Here is a 19079-nt window from a genome sequence, read left to right on the forward strand (position 1 = left end):
GGGAATTGAACTCGGGTCCTTGCACTTGCAAGGCAGGCCACCAAACCACTGAGCTAAATCCCCCAGCCCTATTATGATAAACTTTCTGTACAAAAAAAAAAATAAACAAAGGTATAAGAGACACAACAGATAACGAGAAACACTTGAAGCCAATAATAGAAAAAATATTACTTATATACAAAAGGAGTTTCCTTAAACCAATGGAAAATGGTAACCTAACTTTTTAACTGGCTGAATAAGCTATTCATAGAACTATAAATATAAAAAAAAACTACAAAGAGACATCCTTGCTCATAATCTAAAAATGCAAATTAAGCAATGACATTATTTTTCATTTTTCGGAAGAGTAAAAAAAATGTCTAGTATTGGCAGGGACATGAACAAAGCAAAACTTTCATGAACATCTCAGAGAAAATAATTGGGTTCAATAATTTTGCTCTTATAACATGGCAATATCTAAAAATTTTAAATATGGGCAGCTTTAGAATTCTAGAAATCTACACTATAAAATCATTCACATACATACCAAGATATATGTGCCTGCAGCAGTCTTAGATCCAGAAAAAACTGGAAAAATCTGTGAAGTGCATACCAGGCACTATTAAAAAAAACAATGAATTGCATCCATGTATTCTAATGAAGAAAGCCCTCTTAGATATATCATGAAGGAGAAAAAAAGTCATAATACAATGTGCTTATGTATACTTTAATATATAAATCATATACTCACCATATAATATAGGAAAAGCTTTATAAAGGTGCCTCTGAAACAGCCACAGTGTGGATGGCTTTCTCAACTGCCTTTCCAGTGTCCTTCTTAGTTGGACAGGTTGAAAAGCTAAATGCCAGTAGGGTTCTGGATTTGCATGAGATTTGACCTAAGAGAGGAATTTAACTCTATGAAAGAGGACTTAGGAGATAAAAGTGAGGCAGACACAATATTTTCCTGGTTGTTTATATTGACAAGCAAGATTATAGAAACAGTTTTTCTGCATAACATTCCAGCTTCCTGGTGTTAATGTAGAGGTGTGAGTTGTGGCAGCAGCTAGAACAGCAGTGGATTCTTGGTTCCGGATTTCTGATCCATAACTCACGCCTACAAGTGTCCATTCACCAGCTTCCTGGTGTCAAGAGGCCCTTCCAGCTGTGAGTATGGCAGCAATGGCAACTTCCTGAGCTTCGGTCCCATCTACAAGGATGAGCTGTTGCCCTCCTGTGTCCAGTGGCAGCCTGAAAGACAGAGGTCTTTGAGGTCACTCTAGGTCATTCTTGGTCATCCTGGTGTCTCCTCCTATATCCTATTCCTGTCCCTCTTTCAATGATTCTGTGAGCTCATAAGTCCCTGCACTAGGTCTCTTCATGTGTGAAATGCCTTTGGAGGTTTCTATTTCCTACACATAACCCTTATTAGGTGAGAATAGTGGGACAGGTGTGGGAGCCCATGCATCTGCACACTAGAAGACTCTTTAATAAGTGGATCAGCCAAATTCAGTTTTGAGAAGCAGGGCTTTAGGAAATGAATGAACTCGCCCAAAAGTACATGTGATAATTTTTGCCTTTGGCAGCAGTTTTTGGTAATCTTGTCATCAAAGTAGTTCAAATATTTCTGCATTGACATCACCCCTTCTAACCCTGTAAACTGAGTAGACTCCAGTGAAGTTACCTCAGTGCCCTGTTAGCCAATAGGGATGTCTTTGTTGCCAAAATGCTAGGTGACATCCCAAGTCTTGAGGTAGTTCAGGATTTCCCCTACAAATTATTCACTTATCTTCAAAAATTGCCTACATCCCCCAATTCCCTCTTCTCTGAAGAAAAGTATATAAGCTTTTAAATCCCATTAGGTTCTTGGGTACCCACTTTCCCGTGATACCTTTTGTGCAATAAATAAGAATGCTTTTTCCCCAGTGCTAATTTGTCTCAACTAACTCAATTTCCAAATCTCAGAGGGTAGAAGGGAAGTTCCTTTTGCCCCTACTTATCCTAACAGACATCTGTTGCCTGCGGTTGCCTCCACCTGCATCCAGTTCAGCCCCTGACTAATGAAAGTCAACCACGACATCTGCTCTACCAATCCAGTGATTGGATTAAAATGGGCATGTGACTACTTTGATCTAGTCAGTATCCCTCTCAATGCTTTAACAGTAAAGGCTGAGAAAGAGATGCTGGAGTGGGGTGAGGAAGGGCTCTCCCAGAGCTGCTGATGGGAAGAGTTCACCCTGGAAAGAAGCCACACAGACCAAAAGGATGGAAATGCTGCTTCCTGCTGGCATTTTGAGCAACACAATTTATTGGAATCTAAAGCCAGGACTGGATCTGTCAATTACGTGAAACTTTATGCTTCCTTTTCTGCTTAGGGCAATCTGAATTAGGTGTCTTACACTTGCAACTGAAGAATCCTGACAACCCTCCCCCGTGAAAATTATGAAATGATTTGTTTTAAAAATAAACCCCGGGCCGGGGATTTAGTTTAGTGGCTCCACCTGCCTTGCAAGTGCAAGGTCCCAAGTTCGATACCCGGTACCAAAAAAAAAAAAAAAAATCCTTCCTCCCTATCTTCTATTACTCTATATATGCAGTATTTAGAACTCAAAAAGCTAATGTAGCCAGCTCTTACTTATCCTTGGAGGATTCACTCTTCCAGAAAAGGCAGAAAAGATTTTGCTGGTGTGTTTTGAAATGTAATACAGTAAGGAAAGCTACACATGTCAATAGGGATCTTTGTGCATAGAAGAAAGGAGAGGAAAACTAACTTGAGGAATAGGCAAGTTCTTCACAAAGAAACTGACCGTTGCCTGAGCTCCGTAGGCGGGTTTTCCAAAGCGCGGTAGGCAATAAAGCTATGGCAGTTCAAATGGAGGATTTGGGGGTGGAGAGGGTGACATCCTCTGCAGAGTTGAAGTTCAAGAAAAACTAGAATGAAATCCCCAGGAGGAAGTGGAAAGGAGATGGGAACCAGAGAACAAACTCTCCTGCTACGATAAGCTGAGATCGCTAGATTTTTTTCATCCTCAGGACGCTATAGCGAGTCTTTGAAGGATTTTTAAAGAATAATGCTATGGTTAGATTTTCATTTTAGAAAGATAATTCTAGATGTATGGTGGAGGACAGATCACAGTGTGGGACCAGTCGGAACATGTGGCAATCTACTTAAAAGTAACAGATGTCTCATACTGATGCAAAAGGACTTGATTTAAGATGTTTTTAGCAAGAGATAGATGGACTTACAGTGTGGCTCTACGTAATAAGTTGGAAGGGGAGGGAGAGAGAGAGCTAAGGTCCATCCTGGGAAGTTAAACTCGAGAGAACAAATTTTTAAAAAGCAAATAATGAATGCTTTGAGGCATAATAATTGGAGGCATTAGAGAAACAGTGAGACTAGAAAGGAAAGACAAGTAACAAAAGGAAGTGAGGTCATTACTGTTGTCACAAAGGTAGCAAGTACTGAGATAAGCTGTGGATCTAGGTTAAGCATCTTAATCTCGCCGTGTTTTAACTGTATATCTTTCTGAGCTTTATTTTTCTCATGTGTACAATGAAAATAATATCACTTTTCAGGGTTGATGAAGGAACAATATGAGACCACACATGGAAAATAGCTCCCCAATACTTGTCACAGGGGTAGATCCTAAGTAACTGTTAGTGTCCTTCCTTCCTCTGCTAACTCTTGTTGCCTGCAGTTTTGCAGCCAATCTAGGGTTATAATCAATCTAGATAATGATCGAGCATTCCTTAAACATACCTACTGTGCCATGCTTTTTTAAAAAAAGACCTACTTTTAAAAAAAAAGACTTACTGACTTTGCCAGTAAGCCACCCACTCTGCCAGCATATCAGCTGGATTTACTATATTCCTGTGAAGTGAGATGTTCACTCTTATAACTGGTGAATGTAATAGCAGCCATTTTATTGAATTTTTTTCTCCTCCTTTTTATTCTTTTAAAACAGAGTCTCCCTAAGTTGCTAAATTGGCCAGGCCGGGCTCGAACTTGCCGTCCTCCTACATCCCCGAGGGCTAGAATAGGATGTGTGTGTCACCATGCCTGGCCAAGAAGGAGATTCTTAAGGGAAGAAAGTCTAAAGATTAACTGATCTTTCATTGCTTCATTATTTCCTATAGAGTGTTTAGTTTCATATTAAGAAACAGGCAGGTGGTTCTTCTTTCCAGTATAGTCACTGTGAATTTCGGAAGTTTGAGCTTTTGAGTATATAGAAACATTCCTCTGAAATCAGTGATTCAGTTTTTCTTATTTTCTACTTTTCTTCCTGATCAGTCGCTAAATTTTTTTGAAGTATCATATAAAGACAAAGAATTCAGACATGCAATGGATATTGATTTATGTCTTTCTTACTGACATTTGCTAACCTGTTAGGTAAATATATTTGGGAGTTTACTTTACAAATCAATATAATTTATTTCAGCTTAAATTTAGATTGTTTTAAATTTCCAGGATCATTTTAAAAATTTTGTACAAATATAAAAGTACTGCCAAAGTCTATTAACATATATGTTAAGAACTATTTCTTTGAAAATCAGAAGTATTCTGCATGATTATGATTTTTCCAAAATCCAGAAGTAAATTTAAAATGACCCTGTGTCTGTCTCCTGTTCATCCCGTGCCCTTCTTTCCTTTAAAGAGCTATAATGTCTGGAAAGCTGTACAAACAATTAAGCTAAATCATTTTGCAAGCAGTTCTGTGAAGTGCAAGAGTGATTTTTTTTCTTAAAGTCCAAATGTGTAACTCAGCTTACATGAGCATATAAGCATATTTTGCTTAAATTACATTTCCATCTGACAATATTAATTTCATCAAGGAAGCTTACTATAAAATTAATTATAGCTATCATTTATGTTATTTCATCTTCCCCTTCCATTGAAGCTTCAATGAGAATTCATCAACTGAAGGGCACGATTCACATTTTAACAACAATAATAAGGAAAATAACCAAAACTACTTTTTCCCCCTCCTCCTAGAATTCCTTGACTAAAGACATCTCTTAATGTCATCTAAAATGTAATAATATATTTAGAGGTTCAGGGGAAATGCTTTCAATGAATATAATGAGAGCACGTCTAGTCATATTCTCCTGCTGACATAGGACATTTCACTTTCATTGACTTTGGTGAATAATGTCTTCCGATTGTTTAAGAAACAAGTTCTAATAAAGAATCTGAGCAGGCATTTCAGTGTCATGCTGTTGGACAAGGTCATCTGCGTTGAGTCAAGCACCAATTCCAGAACGCTATGATTTGGAAAAAAAATAATTTCTACACTTTAGAGCTCTCCTCCCTGCCCCAACTCTCCTTGAAAGTTCACTGCAGATGTTAGAGTGAATGCATTTAGGATTCAGGTTGCAGGAAGCAACATCAAGGCAGGCAATACAAACACGGACCTCAGATGGTGGACAAAGGGATGAAGTCCCTAGAAAGAGTCTTTCTTTCTTAGTTTTATTTCCTCATTGAGTTTATTGGTACGTTTTAGGTACACAGTACAGTTACATCACTGAGATCTTGTACCTTTACATGACAGGTCTTGGTTCTCATTTTTTCCTCTTGTCCCTGCCCTCCCTTCACCCCCTCCTCTCTTCCCTATTTACAAACACTTTATTTCCATTTTTTCATTTCCTCATATTTTTTCTTTTCCCTTATTCCCTTTCCCCTACCCTTCCCACATTCCCTACACCTTTAGCCTTTTTCTTCCTATTTTACATTGCCAATTATACCTTTAGGGTCTTATGTACAATTATAGTTTTTCACATCAGAGAAACTATTTGATATTTATACACGTGTGTCTTATTTATTTCACTTCAGAGTATGTCCTCAATTTGTATCCATTTTCCTATGAATGACACTAATTAGAAAAAGTCTTTCTGAAGTGTATGCTGATATGGACAGTTGTGAGGAGATCAATTTCCATGTCCTGAACTTGTCTTGATACTTTTTCCTAATAGGAACCTGCCTGAGGACCTGGGAAAGGATATTCTGGTTCCTCTAAGGTATCCTCCCTCTTCTTTTCAGTTACCCCAGACTTCAGGATTCCTGCTTCAAGAATAAAAGGATCACCTTGCACTCATTGTGACTTGAAAGATGGAACTACAATTTCCAGGGTGTCAAAGAACACGACAACCCCCAAAACTGGTATATGTGATGCTCATTGCAGTCACCATGTTCATTACCTTATAAAATGGAAAGGCAGAAGTAAAGGTTCCCAGGTGGCGTATAGAGACTGGTCAAAATTTTCATGATTACTCCTGCTGAATGACAGTATAACCTCAGTAAAAGGAATAAATATATGGTAATGGGTCAGATGTCATATTTTCCCACATTATTCACATAAATGTAAGAAATCCTTAATTAACCATTGCACGCAATGTTATTAGATTCTGTAAATACATACTCATCTTCATTTAGCCACAGACCTCCCACTGTCTGCATTAGTCAACTTCTTTTTTTAATTTATTAATTGTATTGATATATTTAAGGTATACAATGTAATGAGACTCATCATTGGAAATTTGAGCCTTTTCATAATCCATCTGGGTTCTTATTTTTTCACCATTCCCCTGCCCTCCTTTCAACCCCTCCAGCCCTCCCTATCTACAAAGACTTTGTTTCCATTTTTTCTTTTTCTCAAGTTAATTCCATTCCCATCTTTCTTTTCCCCTACCTCTCCCATCTCCCCTTCTCCTTTGCACCTTTTCTTCCTATTTCATGGTATCTATTATACCTTTTAGTCCTTATTTACACTTTCAGTTTCTCACATTAGAGAAACTATTCAGTATTTACACATATGTGTCCTATTTACTTCACTTAAGAGTATCGCCTCAATGTGCATCCATTAAGCTATAGATGTCTCTAGTTTCTCATTCTTTATGGCTGAGTAGTACTCCATTTTATTAAAAACACACACACACACACATTTTCTTTATCCAGTCTTCTGTTGATGGGCAATTGGGCTGCTTCCACATTTTAGCTATCACGAGTTGTGCTGCTATGAACATGGGTGCACATGTATCACTATGATATGATTCCTTTAATTCTTTGGGGAAGATACCCAGCAGGGAGATAGCAGGGTAAAATGGGACTTCTAATCCTAGTTCTTACTAATTCTAATCCTAGTTCTCTCCATACTGATTTCCAAGTGTTGCACGAGGAGTCTGCATTCCCACCAGTAGTGGAGCAGGTTTCCTGCTTTCCCCATGTGAGGACCAAGTTTCCAGGTCATGTTGGGCTCCAAAACCCCTTACCCAGAATAGAGTACATATAAAAGTTCCTTTGTGAAAAATTCCATTCTATGTAATAGTTTCCATTCTATGTGGCAGTTTCTCTGTGCTTTGAAAATTACAGTTCCTCTTTTAGGACATCTCCACCCCTCCCAGCACTCCATGATAATTTTGCAAATGTAAGCATTAGGTAATGTTCCAATGTGCCCTCCCGATGCCCCTTGATGATAAGGGAAAACTAAAAATAGTAACAGAAAAATCCTATATAAAGTTGGTTCAAAGTTGGATCTGGGCTCAGTCTGAAGCCGCTGTGATGGTGACACCTGAGAGTCCAGGCTCAAGCTTGCAATAAACTCCTCTTGCAATTGCATCAGACATGACTCCTTGGTGGTCTTTGGGGACTTCGTGACTTGGGCACAATACCCACCGCATTTTTCACTGGTTGATTTCATGATAGCAGCCATTCTTTGTGGGGTGAGGTGGAATCTCAGTGTTGTTTTCATGTATCTCTTGAATGACTGGTGATGTCTAACATTTTTTATATGTTTATTTGCTATTTCTACTTCTTTGTCTGCGAAATGTCGTTTATTTCAGATGCCCATTTTAGGATTGGGTCTTTAAATCTAGGAGGTCTGATTTTTTTTTTTTTTAGTTCTTTATATATTCTAGATATTAGACCTTTGTCTGAGGAAGAGCTGGTGAAAAGTTTTTCCCACCTTGTGGGTTGTCTTTTGACACTATTGGTGGTTTCTCTTGCTGTACAGAGATTTTTAATAAGAAGAGATCCCACTTGTTGATTGTTTGTGCTAGCTCATGGCCAACTGAGATTTTGTCCATAAAATTCTTTCCTGCACCAATGTCTTTAAGACTTCTACCTAACTTCTCTTCCATCCAGTTTAGTGTTTCTGTTTTAATGTTTAGATTTTTAATCCATTTCGATCTCAATTTAGTGCATGGTGAGAGATAATAGGTCTAGTTTTAATCTTTGGCAAGTTGAAACCCAGTTTTGCCAGCACTATTTATTAAAGAGGCTATCTTTCCTCCAGTGAGGGTGTTTGGCTCCTTTGTTGAAGATGAGGTAACATTTATCGAAGAGGCTATCTTTCCTCCAGTGAGGGTGTTTGGCTCCTTTGTTGAAGATGAGGTAGCTGAGTGTGCCTGCACTTGTTTCTGTATCTTCTAATCTGTTCCACTGGTCCTTAGGTCTGTTTCTTTGCTAGCACCAGACTGATTTTATCACAGTAGCTTTGTAGTATAGATTCAAGTCAGGGATTGTGATATCCCCTACCTTATCTTTATTGCCTAGAATTGCTTTTGCTCTTCTAGGTCTCTTCTTGTTCCAAATGAGTTTTTGGATTGTTTTCTCAAGGTCTGTGAAGTGTGCTTCTGGGATTTCAATTGGGATTGCACTGAATCCATATAGTAGTCTTGGAATTATGGCCATTTTCACTATGTTGATCCTTCCTACCCAGAAGCAAAGGATGTCTTTCCATTTTCTGATATCTTTTTCAATCTCTTTTTCCAAAGTGTTGTAGTTTTCAGAGTAGAGGTCTTTGATTTCTTTCATTAGGTGGACTCCTGGGTATTTCAATTTTCTGGATGCTATTGTGAAAGTAATTGCTTGTCCCACTTCTTCTCTTTCAGTGAGTCTGTTTTTCGTGTACAAGAAAGCTATTTATTTTTGTGTGTTGAATTTCTATCCAGCTACTTTGCTGAATTTGGTTATTAAGTTTAGAAGACTTTTGGTGGAGTTCTTGGGGTCTTGTAAATAGAGTGTCATGTCATCTACAAATAATGACAGTTTCACTTTTTCCTTTCCTATCTTTATTCCTTTTATTTCTTTCTCTTGTCTAATTGCTATGGCTAATGTTTCCAAAACTATATTGAACAAGAATGATGATAGTGGACATCCTTGTCTTGTTCCTGAATTTAATGTGAAGGATTTCAGCTTTTGAAAATTTAGTATGATATTGGCTGTTGGATTTTCATAGGTGGCTTTTTATCAGATTGAGGTAGAGACCATCTATTCCAATTTTTTGGAGGGTTTTTATCATAAATTTGTGTAGGGTTTTGTCAAATGCTTTCTCTGCATCTATTGAGATGACCATATGATTTAGTCCTTGGTTCTATTGATATGGTGTATTAAATTTATTGATTTGTGTATGTTGAACCATCTCTACATCCCTGGGATGAATCCTACTTGCTCAGGGTGTATGATCTCCTTAATGATCTCCTGCAGTCTATTTTAAGTATCTTATTAAAGATTTTTGCATCTATGTTCATCAGTGAGATTGGCCTGTAGTTCTCTTTTTCACTTGGGTCTTTCTCTGCTTTAGGGATCAAGGTGATGCTTGCTTCCAGGAATGAATTCAACAGTAATGCTTCCCTTTCAACTTCTTTGAAAAGTTTAAACAGGAGTGGCAGTAGTTTCTCCCTTAAATGTCTCATAGAATTCAGCAGTGAAGGCATCAGGACCCAGACTTCTTGTAGTTGGTAAGATTTTAATTACATTTTCAATTTCATTGATTGATATTGGGTCGTTTAGAATTTTTAGGTTATCCTCATTCAATCTTGGTAATTCATACAAATCTAGGAATCTGTCCATTTCTTCTGTATTTTCCATCTTATTGGCATATAAATTAGCAAAGTAGGTATTGATGATCCTCTGAATTTCTGCTGGGTCCATTGTAATTTCATCCTTTTCACTCCTAATTGCCTGGATTTGGGCCTTTTCTTTCCTATTTTTTGATAAGGTTGGCTAAGGGTTTTTCAGTTTCATTTATTCTTTCATTTCATTTACTGATTTTTTGTATTGTTCTCTTAGTCTCTGTTGCATTAATTTCTGCCCTGATCTTTATAATTTCCTTCCTTGTATGAGCTTTGGGTTTATCCTGCTCTTCTTTTTCTAGAAGCTTGTGGTTCAGCATCAGGTTGTGTAATTGAGTTCACTCTGTTTTCCTATTATGAGTATTCACTGCTATGTGTTTCCCTTGTAAGACTGTTTTCATTATGTCCCATGGATTCCAATATGTTGTATGTCATCCTTGTTTAATTGTAGGAACTGATTTCTACTTTAATTTCTTCAGTGACCCATTGGTTATTCAGAAGTGTGTTGTTCAATTTCCATATATTTATGAAATTCTTGCAGATTCTTTTGCTATTGATCTCCAATTTCATCAGACTATGGTCTGATAATATACAGAGATAACTTCAATTCCTCAGCACTTACTTAAACATGTTCTATAAGTGAGTATTTGGTCTATTTTGGAGAAGGATCCATGTGCAGCCAAAAAGAATGTGTATTCTGATTTTGTGGGGTGGAACACTCTATAAACAATCTGTTAAGTTCATTTGCTCAAGGGTTTGATTGAGTTCTATTATTTTATTGTTTATTTTTGTCTGGTTGATCTATTTGTGACAGTGGAGCATTGAGGTCTTCCACTACAATTGCATTAGTGCTTATATGATTTTTCATGTCCATTAGTATTTGTTTTATATAGTCGAGTGCACCTCTGTTTGGTGCATATATATTCATGATTGTCATCTCTTCCTCTTGGATTGTTCCTTTTACAAGGATGTAGTATCCTTCTTTGTCTCTCTTAATCAGCATTGGTTTGAAATCCACTTGATCTGCAGGGTTGCTACTCCTTTTATGGGGGTTCTTGTCGCATGGAGCATTGTTTTCCACCCTTTAACTTTCAGTCTATGAATTTCTTTTTTGAATTAAGTGTGTCTCTTATATGCAGCATACTGTTGGATCTTGCCTCTTGACCCAATCTGCCAATCTATTTCTTTTGATTGGTGAATTGAGACCATTTACATTGATGGTTATAACTGATATATATTGATTTATCCTTGTCATGATTTTTTCTTTTTGCTGGATTCTCCCTCTTTGCATTTAATTTCTTATCATGCCTGATGGGTTGATTCTGCTGAGCTTCCTGGGGTTGTGATCCTCATTGTCTTTTCCTAGGATGTTGCTTAAAATTTTTTGGAGTGCTGGCTTAGTATTCATGAAGTTCCTAAGGTGCTCTTTGTTATGAAAATATCTTATTTCTCCATCAATTTTGAAAGATAGTTTTGTAGGATACATCAATCTGGGTTTTAGGCTGTTTTCCTTTAGGGCTTAAAATACATCACTCTGTGTTCTTCTTGCTTTGTGGGTTTGTGTTAGGAAGTCTGCTGTGATTCTGATGGGCTTTCCTTTGCATGTGTTTTGTTTCTTTTCTTTAATTGCTTGTAGGATTTTGTTCTTCTGTTGGGTTTCTGGAATCTTAACTATTATATGCCTATGTGCAGACTTTTTTATCACAGCTAATTGGAGTCCTATAAACTTCACTTATCTGTATGTCAGATTCTTTTCCCCTATTTGGGAAGTTTTCTGCCATTACTTCAGTGAACAGTTTTTTATATCATCTGCACTCTCTCCTATTTCTTCATTGACTTCACCCAGTCTTATGTTATACTTCTTTGAATCTTCTAGCTGATGCTGGATTGATCTCTCATGGTCCCTTGCTATTTTTAAGAGATTTTTCTTTTCCTACTCACTAATTGAAATCCTAGCTTCTATATCTGAAATTCTGTCCTCATATTGGCTTATTCTGCTGTGTAAACTTTCAGTGAAGTTTTTAATCTCTTGAAAATCTGTTTTCATGTTTTATTGATGTCATTTGCTTCCTATGTTGGGATTCCATCATGTTTCTCAGTTCCTCTTTTTTTATCTGTGTCAATCTAGATTTATCAATCATGTCTTGTACTATGGCCATAATCTCTGATGTTACCTGAGAAATTATTTCTGATGTTTTTCCAGGTCCTCTTTCATTGCCAGTTCAGGGAGTCCAGGTGGTAGAATATCAGATTGTTCCATCTCATTTCCCTTTGGGGTTGCCTTAGGTGATCTGGAAGTCTGGTTTTGACACTTATTTCCATGTCTTCTCATTTCAACAGATGCAGCCTGCTGTGCCTTTGTTAAGGGAAACTTTTGCTCACCCCGTGGTCTGCAGTTCTCAGTAGGCCACCGAGCAGCCTTTACTCTGCTATTCTGCTGTTCCCCAATACACCAATTCCTGGGTTTAGAATATTGGCCTTCTATATCCCAGAGCTGACCTGTTGTCTGGGTGGTCTTCTGTCTGGGTACTGTGCACACTTGGGATGTTATCTAGGTGTGCCTCTCACTGGGGCCCTTAGGTAGCTGTTGTGGGGGGGTGGCTTTGCCTGGGGGCTGTGTATCCCAGTTCCAGTTGTCTGTGTAGGCTTCTGGCTAGGGTCTCCAGGCACTTACCAGTGGTATTGGGGTGAGCTTGTCCAAATGTGTAGCTCTTTTCCATGTGGGTCCTTGGCTATGGCCAATGGTATGACATGACTCTGCATGATGCTTGCATGCCTGTGCAGCTCTTCACCAGGTGGGCTGTGCCTTGGCCTGTGTGCCAGCAACTCTGGGGCTGGGGTGGGGGCACCAGGTGGGACCCACCTGCAGCTGCATCACTCTGATCCATACAGCTGCTCCCCAGGATGTGCACGCACCCACCAATGTTATGGTGGAATTCCAGATGAAGGCTGAGCACCTGTGCAGCTCTTTTCTAGGCAGCCTGTGGATTTTCTTTATTCTTTTTTTTTTTGCTACTGGGGATTGAACTCAAGTCCTTGCACTTGCAAGACAGGAGGCAGACTCACTGAGCTAAATCCCCAGCTCTCTTAAACCAATTCTAAATTCATATATTCCATGTACTTTTTATTTAAAGATAAAAATCAAGATATTATCTTATAGATTTCTGCCATTAATCATGCAGTAATATTTAATTCACACTTTAATTTAGTGTTACTTTTAATTTAATACATCTTTCATAAGCCTTACAATTATTAATGATCACATAGTTTTTATATCAACTTTTTCAATAATTTAAATCTGTAGTATTAAAAACAGAGCATCCTATATAATCTTATACTCAGGTATCAAAAATGCTTCTAATTTGCATCCCAGGATATACATCTTAACTCCTAGAAAACAGGCTTCATTTATTTAGAATTGGTTCCTGTTTTACAGAGTCAAATATATAAATGTAGAAAATTATTTTACTTTATCACAAAAAGTTATAATTTATCTGTAATTATTATATATAATAATTATCTAATATCATGAATTTCAAGGACCTTTGAGATGATTTCCCAGATAACTGAAATTTGGCATTAACATATAAATCTTTGTTCAGAAACAATGAGTAAATTTCTGATGTATAAAATGCCTAATTTTGTGGAGTTATTTATATTCCAGCTTTATGTAATTTTAGCCCTATAAGTTAAAGAGTAATAGGAATGATAGCCGATGAATTATATAAAGATCTTCTAAAATACACTTTCCAATTATTGAGAAGTTAAAATTTTAAGTGAATGAATAAAAATCCTTTCCAAATCAAAGGGTTTCTAATGCTTGCCTTTTACAAAATTAGATGAGCCATCAGTTGCTCCATAGTTAAAAATATCTTTGATTATATATTATATATTCTTATGGCATACAATTTAGAGGGACTTCAAATAACTGAGTGATATTCCTATATCAAAATTCCTTCTAGTCCATCAACTTTATTATCTCAGTATGCACCCCTAGATTAAGAAAGAAAGTAAGAGAGAGAGGAAAACAGGGGAAGCAGGCAAGGGGAAAGGAGGAGAAGAAAGGAAGAGAGGAAAGAAAAAGAGAAATAAAAGGTGAGAAAGGAAGTTGAAACAAATTCACATTCTAGTGATAAATAATAGTGATCTGTGGATTTGAACACTAATTTAGAAAAATGTCAGCTTTGTCTGTCTCCATAGCAGTTACATTTTTAATGAACTTTCCATTTTATGCCTAATAACTATTAAATTTCATGATACATTCATATGCTTTTAATCAAATTTCACAAATAACCTTATATAGCAGTTGTTATCAACCACTGGCACATGTGTCACACTGGACTGTTTCTTTCATTGAAAGGTTCTCATCACTGTCATAGAGACAATTCAGGGCATTGAAATTTGTTGGCATTTACAGAATTATCTTCAAAAATAATGAGCACACTTTAAATTTCTAAACATACCTTTATTGTCATAGAAGAATGCTTTTAGGAAGTGGTTTCAGCAACCCAGGATGACATGATTAGGTCTTGGGTTCAGACTAATTGGGCTTTAGATATCGAAAAGAAAGGACAATGACTTCTTTAAAAAAAGTTTAAATGCACAATGACTTGCCACAAATGTGAGAGATGAGTTCAAGTAAGGTAGCAAGACAACTTCAAAATTTTCATTTTGGACTCCTGGAAGAATAGTGAGTGGGTGACCTGATTAGGATTTTAGTGCCCTGATTGGCCTGATTTATTTGGCTGAGGCTTGTGACAGAAGGTTCAGGCTAGTGTTCCAAACAGTCCTGCAAGGGGGGAGGGTGGGATGGGAGGAAGTTGGCAGTAAAGAAGCATTACCTGGCATCTCTATATTCTTTCTCCCAACACATAAGCAGTGTCAAACCAAGCTAGGCAAGGCTTCACCTGTACTAGTGGTCATTTCTCTGATTGTATCCTTAACATCTTTTGACACTTTAATTTGAAAGGACATTATGATTTTATTCTTGCCTTTTACAGTGATTGTTGACTAGAATCTTGAGCGCCAACTGTGCTTATTTTTCTGAGGAATCCGCAGCTTCTCTATTCTAAAAAGAAGGTGCCAATTTTGCTAAATCTGTCCAACTATTCTGGGTAAATCCCTCCTCAAGAGGTAGAATGCTATGTCAGCAGCCCTTCCCCACTGTCAGAAGTGACTCATTCTTCAATTCCAGACCTGAATCTGTTGCTGCCTTCTTACAAAATGTAATGCTTTTCAGAACGATTTTTTATACTCATACACATTGCTCTGTGTCATTATATACCACATGTCTCTAGTTTGCGTTGCATTTTTTTTCTCCTCCCCAGTAATGTCTGTTTATAGCCAATGTCTAAATCTTGTGTTATTGTTATATATTTATTTTGTATGACAGAACTGCATTTTAATTTCACTTGAAAAGATCTGTCAGAATTAAAAACAGTAAGATGTGCTGGTACAACTTTGACACTTTCCCTGCTATAGTTTCTTGTTGTTTTAAGAAAACTACATCTCATGGAACATGTAATGGTCCATATTTTCATCTGTTTTTAATAGTCTACTTTTCCACTTTGCAAGTTCTACTTCATAAATCTGCGTACTTGACAGTAGGTTAAGGTGCCAGCCATAATTTGTTTACTAGTTTTATTGTATAAATCACTTAATGTTGATCAGTGCATTCTGCTCACTATTGCCTCCACCACGCTCCAAATGTTACTGTCCATTAAGCATATGGCAATCAGAAAGATCATTTTGCTTCTCTTTTTATCTCAAATTCCTTAAAAGCAATTAATCTTTTCAGACTTTGTTATTGTTGCCTCAAATGTTTCCTTTTTCTGCTTTTTCCCAATTCCCTGTAATCATGCTCTTCACTGAGCGTCTTCATTTTCTAAATTAACTTAGTTAATCCCACCTCCACCTAGAGTTCTAATGTCCAATAGAACTTGATTCCTCTCCCATTGCCACACATGCTTTCTACTATTATGTATTTCCCTCCAGAAGGAAAAAAATAAAAAGAAGGGGAGGAGATGGTCTTCAATAAACACTGACAGCTCTGCATTCCTCTCCATCCTTGAGCCACTCCAAGGCCCAATTCAGCTGCATGTTTTTCCAATCATGTGTGCCTTATTTAGCCAAAGTCCTTTACTGATGACCTCTATCCACACAAATATTACTTTCTTTTTATAGTTCTAGGAGTGGGTTATGCCTTCCTCTACATTAGGCTAGAACTAATAGAAAGGTGATATGATACTTAACCTTTCAGCCCTGTCAAGGAGAAGATTGGGCTCAAGTTGTACATGTAAAGAATAAAGCCTTGCATTGCTTTGCCAACACTACAAAATGCTTCCTTGGTTTTCAGTATTGTTCTGGGAATGTAGAAGCAGCCAAGCTTCTACCATAGTGTTTGAAACACCATTGGTCATATATTCAGCTGGTTTAAATATTGTTTTCCTTGAAATCTTGACTTCTATGGAGATTATTAAAAATGATGATCTCAAGCCTGGCATGGTGGCACACACCTGTAATCCCAGCACTCGGGAGACTGAGGCAGGAGGATCACTGTGAGTTCGAGACCAGCCTGGGCTACATAGTGAGTTCCAGGTCAGTCTCAACTACATAGCGAGACCTTGTCTCAAAAAAACAACAACAACAAAAAAATGATGATCTGAATTTAGCATCTAATAAAAAAGTTTGGTCTTATAATTTGTACCTCTAATATCTCTAATATCATTAAAATTAATTTTAATTATAAAATTTAAATTTACTTTTTAATGTAAAATTCTGACATGTCATTTTACCAGTGACAGTTTTAAAGAACACTAAATTTATTCGCTATTTCCATGACCATTCTTTACACTAAGAATCCTACCATCTTCAACACTCTTGCTAACTCATCCTACTTGTTTCTCTTTGGGGATCAGGAGAATTGATTTGTCTAGAAGCCAGGACATTCAGTAGAGCTGATTAATTTTCAAGAATGCATGCTCAAAGGTCAATCTATGCAAAAGTTATAAAATATTCAAAATTTATCTTGAACTATTCAAACTTTATGTCTTGGCCTCACACTTTTGAACATTTTTTCTCCTAACTTCAAAATGATCTTTCTCTCCTCTACTCACTGACTTCATGATGATTCTGTTATAACTGTGTTTTGGAAGAATATTTGAGACTAATTCACAAGGGAGTTGAATTATCATTTTTCAAGATGGAAATGTGAAGACAGGAGCCGTACCAGTTGAATCTTTCAAATGGTCTTTCAGCTAGAGACTGAATATCTAATATTTCAAAATTTCAGAGTGCAACTGGAAAAAGAGACTTCCCCACGGCAGACATTCCCAGCCACAGGGCTCAGCAGCCTCTTGCTATCGTCTGTACCCTTCAGAACACTGGCCAATGTGCAGGCTGGTGCACCCTACCTAGAGCTGCCACTTCTCTGGCAGAGGAGCCAGCATGCATTCTTGTGCCATGTGGTAAAATTGTTGGCATTTACCATTTACCATCACCTCACTTGGAAGACTTAAAATCATAAAGGAACTACTCATGAGACTATCTTTTCTTATTTGTCCACTCCAAAAATAACTTACTGACCACTTATTGTGTATCTGTGCAGCCACTCAGCACTGTGAAAACATCTGTAAATGAAAAGTGCCCCTTAAAAGCAGAAAAAAATCTAATATGGGAGATAAGCAGCTAAAGCTACCACGCAGTAAGGTAAAGATTTCATAGAGGAGACAGTAGTACCTTATGAAAATAAGGAATGGGCACGCCTAACCCAGCCCTGGTAGGTAAAGGAGGGCTTCCTGCAGGAGGTGATGGCTCGGCTGAGCGCCAAAAGATCATTTAGGGTTAGCCACGCAAGAGAAGAAAATGGAAGTGTTTGTGGGAAAAGGCTCTGAAGTGGAAGTGGTTATTTTCACTTCCAAAACATTGTGTTGAATTTATAGGTCATTATTTTAGACTGAGCTCCTGCCCTGAGGTCCAAAGACTAGAGCAAAATGAGTTTACTTGTGCTAGTAAGCATTGAACAATCAAACTGACATGTCAAGGAAGCAAGAAAATTCCCAAACACACCAGTTTTCCCTTAAAACTGAAGAGGCACAGCGACCAATAAGAAGGAATCTAGTCAACCTGAACCAGCAAAATAGGGAAGTCCTTCCTGCTTTAATCTTTGAATGAAAGTAACTTGTGTTAAATAATCTGTCTTTTGCATTATTCTGTTTTCTTGTTCTTCCTCTAAGTACCTTACAAAAAAAACTGTTCAGCCATGCTTAACAGAGCAGCTCTTCTATTCTGTAGATGAGATGTTGTTGCCTGAATTGCTAATAAAAGCCAGTTAGATATTTAAAATAAATTTGTTAAAATTTTACTTTTTCACAAGAGTAAGAGAAGAAAAATGGAGGGAAGGGAAATCAAAGCCAGGTCCTGAAGGACTTTGTAAGCAACTTCAAGCAATTTAAGCTTAACCCTGATGATCGGTGATACAGCTTGTTGGTAGAGCACTTACCTCCAGTGCATGGGGTCCTGGGATCCCCAGCACTCCAAACCAGCAAAAAAAATAAATAAATATAAATTTAAGCCTGAAGCCTGAGAGAAATGACTGTAAGGCTTTCAATAGGAAAAAACTGGAAATGGCCAAATTTACATTCTAGAAAGTTCATCCTGGAAGCAACATGGAGGTTAAAGGTATGAAAAACTGGAGTCAGGGAGGAAATTCACCAGAAGGATGCAGCAGGAAAGCAGGCCAGTGATTCTGAAGGCCTGAGCTAAGGTAAGAACAGCAGAGGTAGTTACCAGAGGCTGGTAAGGGTATGGATGAGGGGTCAGGGAGGGTCATGGGTACAAAACTGTAGTTGGTCAAGAGAAATAATTTCTGGTGTTCCCTTGCACAGTACGCTAATTACAGTCAACAATATTATACTGTATATTTCAAAAAACTAGAAGAGATAATTTTGAATATTCTCACTACAAAGAAATGATGAGGTTTTGAGGTGATGGTTATGCTTACTACCCTAATTTGATCCTGACACAGTCTATAAAAACATCACACAGTAGCCCATAAATGTGTCCAATTTTAGGTTAATTAAAAACAAAATATAGAGCTGCCTGCCTGCCTGCGATCACCCGGCGGTGGGCGCGCGACCTCCCGGCCTGAGTGCGAGCTCCCGGCCTGCACGACAACAGACCCAGGAAGGCCCCAAAGACCCCGGAGGGGGTCTCTTCAGCTGCCTGCCTGCCTGCGATCACCCGGCGGTGTG

The 19079-nt window shown here is 37.8% G+C and overlaps 1 long non-coding RNA gene across 1 annotated transcript in view; it reads right to left on the bottom strand.

Annotated features, from left to right (window-relative positions):
- Positions 1–951: 951 nt before the first annotated feature.
- LOC104874455 overlaps positions 952–19079 on the bottom strand; it is a 27922-nt gene continuing 9794 nt past the window's right edge. Inside the window, exon 3 of the long non-coding RNA XR_783731.1 lies at positions 952–1230. This is a non-coding gene — a long non-coding RNA (uncharacterized LOC104874455). The remainder of the gene's footprint in view (positions 1231–19079) is intronic.

The sequence above is a fragment of the Fukomys damarensis genome, unplaced genomic scaffold, assembly GCF_012274545.1.
Source record: "Fukomys damarensis isolate Sample0158 unplaced genomic scaffold, DMR_v1.0_HiC HiC_scaffold_30, whole genome shotgun sequence".
Lineage (NCBI taxonomy): Eukaryota > Metazoa > Chordata > Mammalia > Rodentia > Bathyergidae > Fukomys > Fukomys damarensis.